Raw genomic sequence first — 10,903 nt, forward strand, 5'->3', positions numbered from 1 at the left:
GATTTGGATAGATTCACAGAAAGGAACAATCCACATTATTGCTTAGTGCGACATATGAACCCATCCAGTAAATAATTGAAATATTATAGTAAAAAAGAAAAAGAGGTGAATATTTTCTCTTGTTGGCATAAAAAGATCCTGCACCCTTTTGGATTTACATGGTTGTTCTTTAGGCATTAATGCCCCATAACAGGGATTCATACATGAACTTTCAGTGCACATATCATGCTTTACTGAAGATATACTGTACCTGCGAAAGTTTGGAATTCATAATGTGGAATTCATGAGATGATTTCGATGTCTTTGTTGCTTTATACGGAGACAGAAGTCAGAATGAAAAGCAGCAAAGGAAAGAGGAAAGTCAAACAAACCAGAGGAAATGAGGGATGGATGGCGAGCAGAACACAGCAATGCAGATGTCAAAGAGATGGAATACCAGGCTGAACCAGGAAGCTGTTTCAATAAATCAATGACATCAGTCAGCCCAGGTTCTACAGCATAGTAGTTCTCTGCTGAGTCTTTAACAGACTCCTGGTTCTTCACCAGGAGGGAGCGTTGCTTGTCAAGCTTTCACACGACAGTGCTGGAATTGCATAAAAGATGACTAGATTGTAGAGACCCTGTAAAGGCCATTTGTGTCACTCCTTTCCTTTCCCAAGTTCAGCACTTTGGTAAAGAACTAGCAGGCAGAAGAGAACAGCCTGATGAAAGGAGGCATGATTTATAACTTGGGGCTTTGCATGATAGTTCCATTCCTCCTTTCAGGCTACTTCACCAACCTACAGGCCCTCTTCATAATGTTTTGCATTTATAAAGCACTTAGGAATCCTTACTTAAAACAGCAACGACAACAAACTAGAACTGCTGTCCCATTCAGCAGATGGAGTTGCATGGTGAGATTTCTGTTGCTCTGAGCCACCCACTAGCTTAGAATCATTGTGTTGGAAGGGACCTTGGAGATCTTCTTATCCAACTCCCTACCCAGTTCAGGGATCCTTATACCATTCTGGACAAATGGCTGCCCAGTCTTTTCTTGAAAACCTGTAATGATGGAGGACCCAAAACCTCAGGAGGCAGGATGTTCCATCACTTAATGGCTCTGATGGTGGCTGGCTGATTTACATACGGTCCTAAAACTCGGGACTGCATCTCTGAGAATTTCCGGCAAATACGTCTGCAATGTAATATTGAATACTGCAGTAAGGCTCCCTTAAGATGGAACCAAATAAATGTATTCTTGGAGATCATTTGTTTGGAGGTGTATTAACGTTTGGTCTGTTAGTAATCAAAGCTAATGCTGTATTGACATCTTCCATGGCTCTGTGTCCTTTCCATTGTCCTGTTCCTTGTTTAGAATGAACACTGTATTAGCAGTATTCATCCCAAACCATAGACCAGACTCACACATCATGCTAAGCCACAGTTTGCATAACTATGATTTATTTGTTGAATAGACCACAATTGGCTAGCTTGCTGAATGCACTAAATCACAAACCATGGTGGTAAGTTCACAGGTCACACTAAGCCATAATGTGGTTTGTTTGGCTTACTGTGATGTGAAAAGCTGCCCATAATGTAGATTTCCAACCACATTATGATTTGTATTAAACACACTGTGGGTCTTTGACATATTCAGAGATTGTCCTGTTACAGCTGTGTGACATGTCTTCAGTGCAGAGAGTTTGCAATGAGCAAGTAAGATTTATACAATTTAATCCTTGCCACAATGCAGCTGAATAAAAATGCTGTTATTCTGTTCTAGTAAAGAAAGATTAGTGCTGCTGCTTACCATTAAAATAATTTTTTTTTTAAAAAAACCTTATCCAGCAAATGGAGCTCGATTGGGAATAAAGCAGCTATATTTAATTGTACAGTTATGTCTGCCCCAATGGACAAAATAAAATACAAAGAGTTCAATTCTCTCCCCTCTTCCCTTTTATTAAGAACAACAGTCATTTGCCTTATCCTTTCTAATTAATTATCAGGAAGTTAGCACTACAACTCAAATGCGGTGTCCTGATTTCCACTTTACAGTACTTCCCCATTAGGTGACCTGGTTTAAAAGTAGTATTTCCCCCCTTAAGCCAATACTATCCCACCCTAGTACAGCTTCAAGGTGTGTAAAATCTAGAACATATCACCTTGGAGGTGAAGTCAGCTGCCTTATGGTGGATGTGATCAGAGGTGTGTGTTGGGAGGCACAGGCATGCCCCTCCCATTGCTCATTAGCCAGCCTCCACCCACAATAATTTCTTGCCCAACATTTGCCCTTTCCACTGGTGCTATGATTCCTGAGTTCCTTTCATACCTGTCACTCCTCCCTCAATTTTTGATTAGCTTCTTTCCAGGAAGAGGAGAGCTCTACTATTTTGTTTGGGATAAAAGAGGGGCAGCATATGCGTACCATTCTGCTTTAACAGTATTCTGAAATGTATTTCAAGATGCAGCAGTCTTGATTTTTCTCATTGCAGTATCCACAAAATAAAAAATTAAAACCTACAGTCTACATTCAAGGCTCTGAGGTCCACATGTATTCCTGGGGCTTCAGACTGGGCACCCCTGATACAAAGGACTGGGTTTCTCTTGCCAGTACTTCAGACTTGTGAACTCCTTCACACAATCACATCTCTTGGTGATGGAAGCTACTGCCTTCCTGCTAGCCCTCTGCACAACCTATATGCCTCTAGTTAACCATGGTTTATTCCATTAACCTATTTTTGTGGATTTATAGAACGCACAACCATAAATGGGCTGAACAAGCTCTGTTCGCACACCATGCTAAGTTAAAGTGCAGTTGGCTACTTTTCAGCTGTGTTGCCATCTTGTGCTCACCTCTGGTTTACTTCAATATGATTTACTACATTCACCCAATTGGTTGGATACTCACAATGCACTAAAATCGCCATACTGGCTGAACATGCCCAATGCACTGAGTCATAAACCAGCTAACCACATTTGACTTTAGTGTGTTCTGCACAGTCACCATTGTTTCAAGTGCCTTTGAGCAACTGCCTGTTGGCTGGTCAGCATAAAACAAGAGAGTCCAACAAACAACAAATAAAGGAACAGAACACATCAGAGAACATCACCTCAGGTGACATTCTAAATGTTCATATATAATATTCTAACAAAACTATTGTAATCCTAAAGCTGTAATCCTAAAATGAAAGTCATAAAATCATTTAAAACTAAGACTAGCTGTAAGTTGGAATCCGGGAAAACATTATGTTAGTGACACTAAAATTCTGAATTTAAAACTGCATATACTGTAGTCAAAAGCAATGTAAATCCTCTTAATAGTATGTATACAGAAACGGAATCCTTTATTGTCCATTTATTGATATATTTGTTTTGGCCAGTGGGTGACACCAGTGAAGGGGTATCATCTCCCGCCTAATTTCGGAGGCAGTATAACAAAACTTGGCAACATCCAAAGAAATGGTCAGATATAATTTGTATATAGAAGGAAACAGTATGCCCTGTGAGGATAAAGTGGGCTCTAGAATTTCTATAAAATTGGCAGTATAATAAGGCATGAGCAATAGATTCTACAGGGGCACAGTTGGGCAGCATATTTTCTTACATCTGCTTTCTAGTACAGCTGATGGCAGGACCTGTTGGTGGGTTGTTGCTTTGATCCCTGGTCTATTGTGATAGATTAGACCTCACTGCAAACCTTGGCTAAAATTTTTGCCTTTATGTGTGGCTTCAGTAATTCTAGCCCTTGAATATGGATCACTTTTCTATAAACCTTTGGTAGATTCTGAGTAAACATCTGCCAGTGGAATCTCCCACTCACCCTCCCCTCCTTTGGGAGTGGAAGGTGTGTGACTGGGCCACAGTTAGAAGCTGGTTCTCTGGCTTGGGAGAGCAGATTTACTTTTCAGTGCCATTTTGGGAGAAGACTCTTAATTAAAAACAAAGTCTCTATTCTGGATTCCATTCTGAATGTTAAACAAGCTCTGAAAATAGAAACAGGAGTTAATCTTGTTTTCATTAACAACTTTTTTTCAGATGGTGATTTAAGGAATGGAATATGGAAATGAATAGAAGTTGTATGTGTCTATAGTGAAATGTTAGATGTGATTATTTGGTGGATCTCACTACCTTAAAAGTCATGGCTGATGTTGCATTGGTGCCAACTTCTCCTGCTGTTCAATCACTATCTTTGGCAGACCTTTTTCTACACAGCTTTTGTTTGCATTTTCTTTTCCAAACTGATTTTCAAATATTGAACCCTCCTCCATCCTTACCACTCCTCCTCAGATCTCTTTTCAGCCAGGCAGTGAGATTGATTCAGCATCTGAACATTCACCCATAGACTCCATTTGTCCATCTACCCCAAACTACCAACCTTCAGATGTGTTGAACCTGCAATCCATAGTATTTCCAGCTTTCAACCATCTGCCTGGGCATTATGGTAGTTATACTCCCAAGTCATCTGGAGATCACCAAGTTGGGGAAGGTGAAAAGCATAATGGAAGTAAAAGCAGATAAATAAACAAAACTCCTGACTCAGTGGGAAGTCCATCTTCCTGGAAGTCCATCGAAGTGTTATGGCTCTACCAGCAAAGAATAGTCCTGTCAACCCCATCAGGTTCCAGTGGAGATTGATGACAATGACTAGCAGCCACATAGGTACAATTCACTACCAATATCTTTGAGCTGGCTGCAGGTTTGATGATATAATATAACAACAACAACAACATCTGCCTATCCCAGGTCCTTGGGAAGGACTTGATGGGTGGACAAAAATGCCAAATCCAGTCTAAACATCTGGCTGACTCTGCAATCAGCATAGTAATTTATTATTAATACTTTAATAAATACTGTATTGTTATTTAATAATAAAGTATCAAGATCTGAAAATCGAAGTTTAAAGCTTATGGCATAAACCAGCTGTGGTGGTCCCAGTGGTTATCAGCACACTGGGTGCCATATCAAAAAAACTTGGATGGCACTTAGAAAATCTGCACATTGACAAAATGTCCATCTGTCACTTACAAGAGGCCACACTGCTTGGATCCGCACATATACTACGCCAATACGTTACGACATCCTACGTTCCTGGGAAGAACTCAATGCAAACGAAAACCAACACCAGCTAAAGAACTGGCAGCTATGATTTCACGTTGCTGTGTATATAATAATTTATCAAATGTACAGTATATCTTGCCCAACGCCCAACAACTCTGGGTGGCAGAGATAACAAACTCAGATGGGAACAAAGAAAAAGAAGAAAAGGGGGCTTCATTCACACTTGCCAAAAGCCTGGGTGAAGAACCAGGTCTTCAGGGCCCTTTGAAACGCTAGTTGGGGGCCGTTCAAATCTCATGAATGATTCAGTGTTCCAGGATCTTGTGCAGAACTTGGAATGGCAGTGTCCAGCATCTTTTGGTAAATTAGGGTTAGGGTATAGTGCCCGAGTAATGACAGGACTCAGCATCAATAAGCTATGCCAGCATGTTAGCATGTTGTCCAGGAATATATGGTTAGCACAATGTGTGGACACAGCCACATTAGAAGGGAAATCTACACAACTTCTTCCAACATTTAACACTAGTGCTTTGGACATGGGTCTTGTATAGTATGCTGAAGGCCATACTCAGAAAATGCGTATGCTCATGAAAAAGTGAATGGAAGCCAAAACAGAAAGGTGTGCAAATAAGATAGGGTGTAAATCAATATTAGCCAATTATATGAATTAATGAAATAAATAAATATTCCAGCAGTGGCAAAATAAATATTCTGCTTCCAGATGCTTCCAAGAAGTACTAAAGGAGGGTATGAAACAGCAATTTAAACAATACAGCTTTCACACATATTTTTACTATTAATGTCCCATATTTTTTCCTTAAAACTGAAAATGAATTTTTAAGAACTGTATATATATTTGTTATTTTTTTAAAAACCCACAAAATCATTTGAAAAGATGAAAATAGCACCATTTAAAGACTAAGCAAGTCAGCTCCAAAATATTTGTGAAGATTCAGTTCACCAATAATTCTTAAACTATTCTGTCTTGATTTTTCTGTCTTCTTTTTAAGTCAACTTTTACCTGAAGCCTAACCTTCAAGTTTAGAGAGATGGATTTTCATGTCACACTCACACAGAAGATGATTTGCTTGATTTGGGCTTGGCATGCTATGTGCCCCAATCATTGTGGCTTATTTAACAGATCATGAATAAAACAAACTGTGGCTTGCCACTTAAGTATACCAGATAATTTCAGTACCACTGATTTTTTGCAACACATGAAGTCAGAACTGTAGCTTTGCTCTGTATCTGTGCAAGAATGGCTAGAGTGCAGGTTGCCCATGGATTACACTAATGTTCTCACATAATTGGTACCAAATCCTTCTTAGATCAGTGCAGGCACTAGCACATTAAAAGTTTAGTAGATATTATTTCCACTCCCCCTTATTTTTACCTGTGAGCTCAAAGTATATAGCCTATCTCTCATAAATTTGTATCTGCCATAGTTGTGCAGTTTCCCATTTTGGGCCACACGTTGGCTACTTTGTGCTTCTTCAGCAAATGGAATGATTATAGGCCATGCTGCTGGAAATACCTGGCTACTGCCAACTTTAATTAATTGGAATTAAAAGCAATAACAGTTCAATAACTGGGATTATTCCCATTGCATGGGAAGAGGGGGCTATTGTACATTATGTACCATTTGAAAATATTATTGTAGTCTGAAAGGTTTTATTTTGAGTTCCATTTGTTTGAAATAATAAAAAACTTTATTATTTAATATAGGAAACATTCATATGTTCACCACATTTGCAGAATTAGAATCATGTGTCTAAGGATAATGTGACTGTAAGTTCAGGTTATATATTGCAGGGCAGGGGGGATGTGAAATGTTGTGAAGAATCCATATAACCTCTTATTTGTGGAGAACGCTTACCGAGGCACCTAACTTTGGGCAACCTAATCTTCTGCTTTATGGTACTCTATAGTACCTGCTTCTGAAAAAACATCTAGCTGCTGAGAAAATTGTCTTTTGGGTGGAGTTCCAGCATTTTTATTATAAGGGAAGTATAGGTATATATTAGACGGCCAGGTTGGTGCACTGGTTAAGGCACCAGGCTAGAAACTGGGAGATGGTGAGTTCTAGTCCCACCTTAGGCACCAAGCCAGCTGGGTGACCTTGGGCTAGTCCCTCAGCTCTGGGAAGGAGGCAAGGGCAAAATACTTCCGAAATCTTGCCAAGAAAACTTCAGGGACTAGTCCAGGCAGTTGCTAGGAGTCAACAATGACTCAAAGGCACCAAAAAAAAAAAGTATATATTATTCAGTACTCACATTTTCACTAATAAATTCATTTTTCACCTCCCACTTTGGCTTCATTGTTTTAACTTTTAGCAAAGTACATAGAAAAAACATGCAGTTATTAAAGTCATGGGGAATTTGTGCTTCTCTAGATGCTGATAACTACGAGTTTTCTCCTGACCATGCTGGTAGGATTGCTGGGAGTTGTAGCTCAGCAACATCTAGAGAGGTACAGGTCTTCTCTGCTGGATAAAAACATCTAGCCAGACTCGCTTTACTTCAGCAAGGTGGCTTCATCCACTTCCTATGGTTTGCTCTTTGAGAAGAGCACCAATTCTCATGCAAGGACTGGGGCAGGATTCCTTCACTCTGGAAACTAACACAGAACTTCCCGATCCCATGAGAGTTTACTCATCCTAGTGAATTCATTGGGACTGCTCACAAATGTGTGTATTTAGGATCACAGCCTCTTTTTAATTGCTCTCCAGTTCCCTCCCTCCTTGCTTTATTAGAACTTACTGAGTAACTCAAGAGTAGTCACTCACTCCCTTTCAGTCCAACCTACTCCATAGGGTTGCTGTGAAGATAAGATTGAGACCTGTATGCAAGCAAGGTGGAATATACATTAAAGGTGAGATATACAGTATGTGCTTTAGTGGAGTTGCTGGATTCAGTTAGTGGTAATCCATACACGGTTTAGCTGCTGATCAGTCAAGCCCATTCTTCACTTGGAACTAACAGAGTTGATCTCTGAGTGAGATGGGCAGTGAATAAATTTGATATATAAATAAAAATAAATAAAAACTTGCCCGCCCACCAGTGGACTTAGTAGAAACAACTTAAGAGCAACTTTTGAAGGAAGTCAAGTAAAGGTTTTTCAATTAAACTCACTTCTCCCCCCGCCCCCCCGCCCCGGCTCCTTAAGTCTAATATCTTTATCCCTTCACCTCCTATCCCATCCTATCCCATCTTTTGGAATCTGGTGATCTTTGATCATTTCTGTGGCAACTACAAAACCTTTTAAGTCTGCATTTCAACCAGTCATTATAGTCATGTAAGTCCAACGTATCTGGAGGGCACCAAGTTGGAGAAGACTGATTTAAACATTCGTTGGAAGAACTTGTATTCATGTTGTGAGAGTATATGTTATATTTGTAAATCAAATATGAGCAGGTGTGCACAGGGTCTATCATACACAGTCATAGCTCAAAATCCCTTTATATTGCCATCAAAGAGGACATACTGGATTTAGGCATATAAATAGTGATGGTGCCCTTGTCTAATAGACTTATTGGGTGGAAAGAGAGTTCTCCATTGCCCCCCCCCCGTGCCCGCCTTAACAGGTAAAGATTGGTGGAAAGTGACCCTTTAGATGTTGCTCAGTGACCGTTTGGGTCACTGGATCGCTTTGTATTGCTTCAACTCCTCTTCGTTCCATCTGCAGAGTGAGCAGCCCGCGCTGCCTTCCACCTCCTCCTCGGAGGCTTCTCCTACCCTTCCAATGGGCTTACAAATCAGCGTACAGTACACAGGAACAGGTTGCAACTTTACAGAATTTACTCGCTTCCTCCACGCATCTGTTTCATCGATTCTGATTTATCTCTTTTGAGCCGAACGAGGCCGGGAGTTTCCATCCTCTGGGAACAGGTAGCATTAAACTGAATAGGGCTATTTCGGAGTCGTCGCGCACTGTACAGCCTCCAGTAGGAGGACAACCTCCGCCGGCCAGCCTTTCCAGATTGGGTCTCTCCCGGATTGCAGCTTTCATGATTGCTAGATTATGTCGGGCTTCATCTTTTAGAATGGCTGGAGATTATGGACGTCCAAGGCAATCTGGAAGGTACTAGGTCGCGAAGACTACCCTAGACAGCGACAGGGTAAAGCTCTCCTTCGGGTCTCTGATCCTCCTGGCAGATAATTCTAGCCACCAGGAGGATCTTGCCTGATTTTTTTTTTCTTTTCTTTTCGGCCTCTGTCCCCGCAGGACAAGTCAGGAGTCACCCCAGGGGCGTCCAAAAACAGCGATCCTCCACAGTAAGGATCGGTCCGTCCCCGATCCCGCCGCGCTCTCCACCGCGCCTCGGTCCCTCCCTGTCCTTTTGACAGACACCGCCGCGGGCTTCCCAGTCCGCCGCAGCCCCGGAAGCTGGATACGACAATGGGAGGATGTTCGCAGGCTGAGCTAGTCAGAGGGGAAACATGAGAAGACGCGGCTATTCACGTTCCCGGGCTGGGGCGCTCCTGTCTGGACAATAAAGGCGAGCCGCCGCCGCCGCCGCCGCCGCCGCCGGGCGAGAACTCTCGCGAGCGGAGTGCGTGCCGAAAGCGTGAGGCGGGAGCGGGGATGGGAGCAGGGGGGAGCGGAGCCGAGCAAACAAACGAACAAACACGCAGCCCAGCCGGACCCCGGCCGCGCAGCAGCCGCAGCTCCCCGCAGGCGCCAGGTACCGAACCGCTGGAGGCATCCCCGGGGTGGGGGGGAAGAGGACGCGCGCGCGCCTGCCGAGCTTGACCTGCTGCTGAGCCGAACCGAGGCAACGGGGGGGGGTTGATTTTCGCCCTTCCCCGCAGACATACCTCAACCCACTGCCTCACCTGCGGATACAGAGTGGTGCTTCTGTAGCAGCTCGCCCCCCCCCCCGCCTTCCTTTTGCAAGAGGTAATGGCTCTGTCTGCAGCTGGTCTCGTGCAGGGAGAAAAGAGCGGGAACCCTGGCCGGGCGGTGGGACTACAGGCGAAGGGTCACCAAGGTTTAGCAGTCCGGGGGGTGCGTCCGCCGGCGTGGCCAACCCATCCGGGGCGCGAGCCGGTCTTCGTAAGCGCTCGCTTTCTCCGCCGCTCGGTTTGGCATCCCCGCTCGTCGGGCGTGCGCGACTTCTCCTGCGCCGCTTGGAAACTAATCGCGCCTTTCAAGGAAGGGACGGTTCTCCGTCTAAAACCAATGTTACTTGGAATACAATCCGGACGCTGCCAGGAGGATCGACCTCCCCCTCTCAAGCAAGTTAATAAGATTCATAGTAATGGCAGTGATAGGCTATGAGGAGTAGGTGGGCAAAAGACCCTGCTTTGCGTCCTAGGGGAAGCGAGCGCTTTATTCTCACCTTCCCGTTTGTTGACTGCGGGTCCGCCCGGCGCTTATCTCGTAACCCCGCTGCCACGAGTGGGACCCACAAACTGCGCCTTGTCATGTTTGTCAGCGGAACTGCCGCATCTCTCTTGGGCGAGTTTGGGGCGCGCAGGTCCGCAGGAGAATCGGAGGGCGTCTGTGCAGCATCCTCCGTTAGGCGCCGTCTGTTCTCCCGAGCGCGGCATCCGCATTTCTGCGAAAGTTGAGGGGGCCGCTGCGAACGAGCTCTTGCGGGCAGCGGGTTGGTGGTACTTGCGGTGACCTTTGCGGAAAGTGGGTCCCGCTGCGGGCCTCGGTCGCCGCCTTTTCCTGTGCGCTGTTCCTTCGGTACTTTGCCAACGACACGTGTCTTTTAAGTTGCGCTCTATATCGTGCCTTAAAACAAGGAACGCGAGGGATCTAGAGGCAGTTTGGATGTTCTCTCTGTTTCGAAATTCGTGCTGTGAATTTTGAAATGTACGTGCTTCGAATTAATTAATTGCAACTATTTGTATCCCGG

The sequence above is a fragment of the Candoia aspera genome, chromosome 4 (genome assembly GCF_035149785.1).
Source record: "Candoia aspera isolate rCanAsp1 chromosome 4, rCanAsp1.hap2, whole genome shotgun sequence".
Classification (NCBI taxonomy): Eukaryota; Metazoa; Chordata; class Lepidosauria; order Squamata; family Boidae; genus Candoia; species Candoia aspera.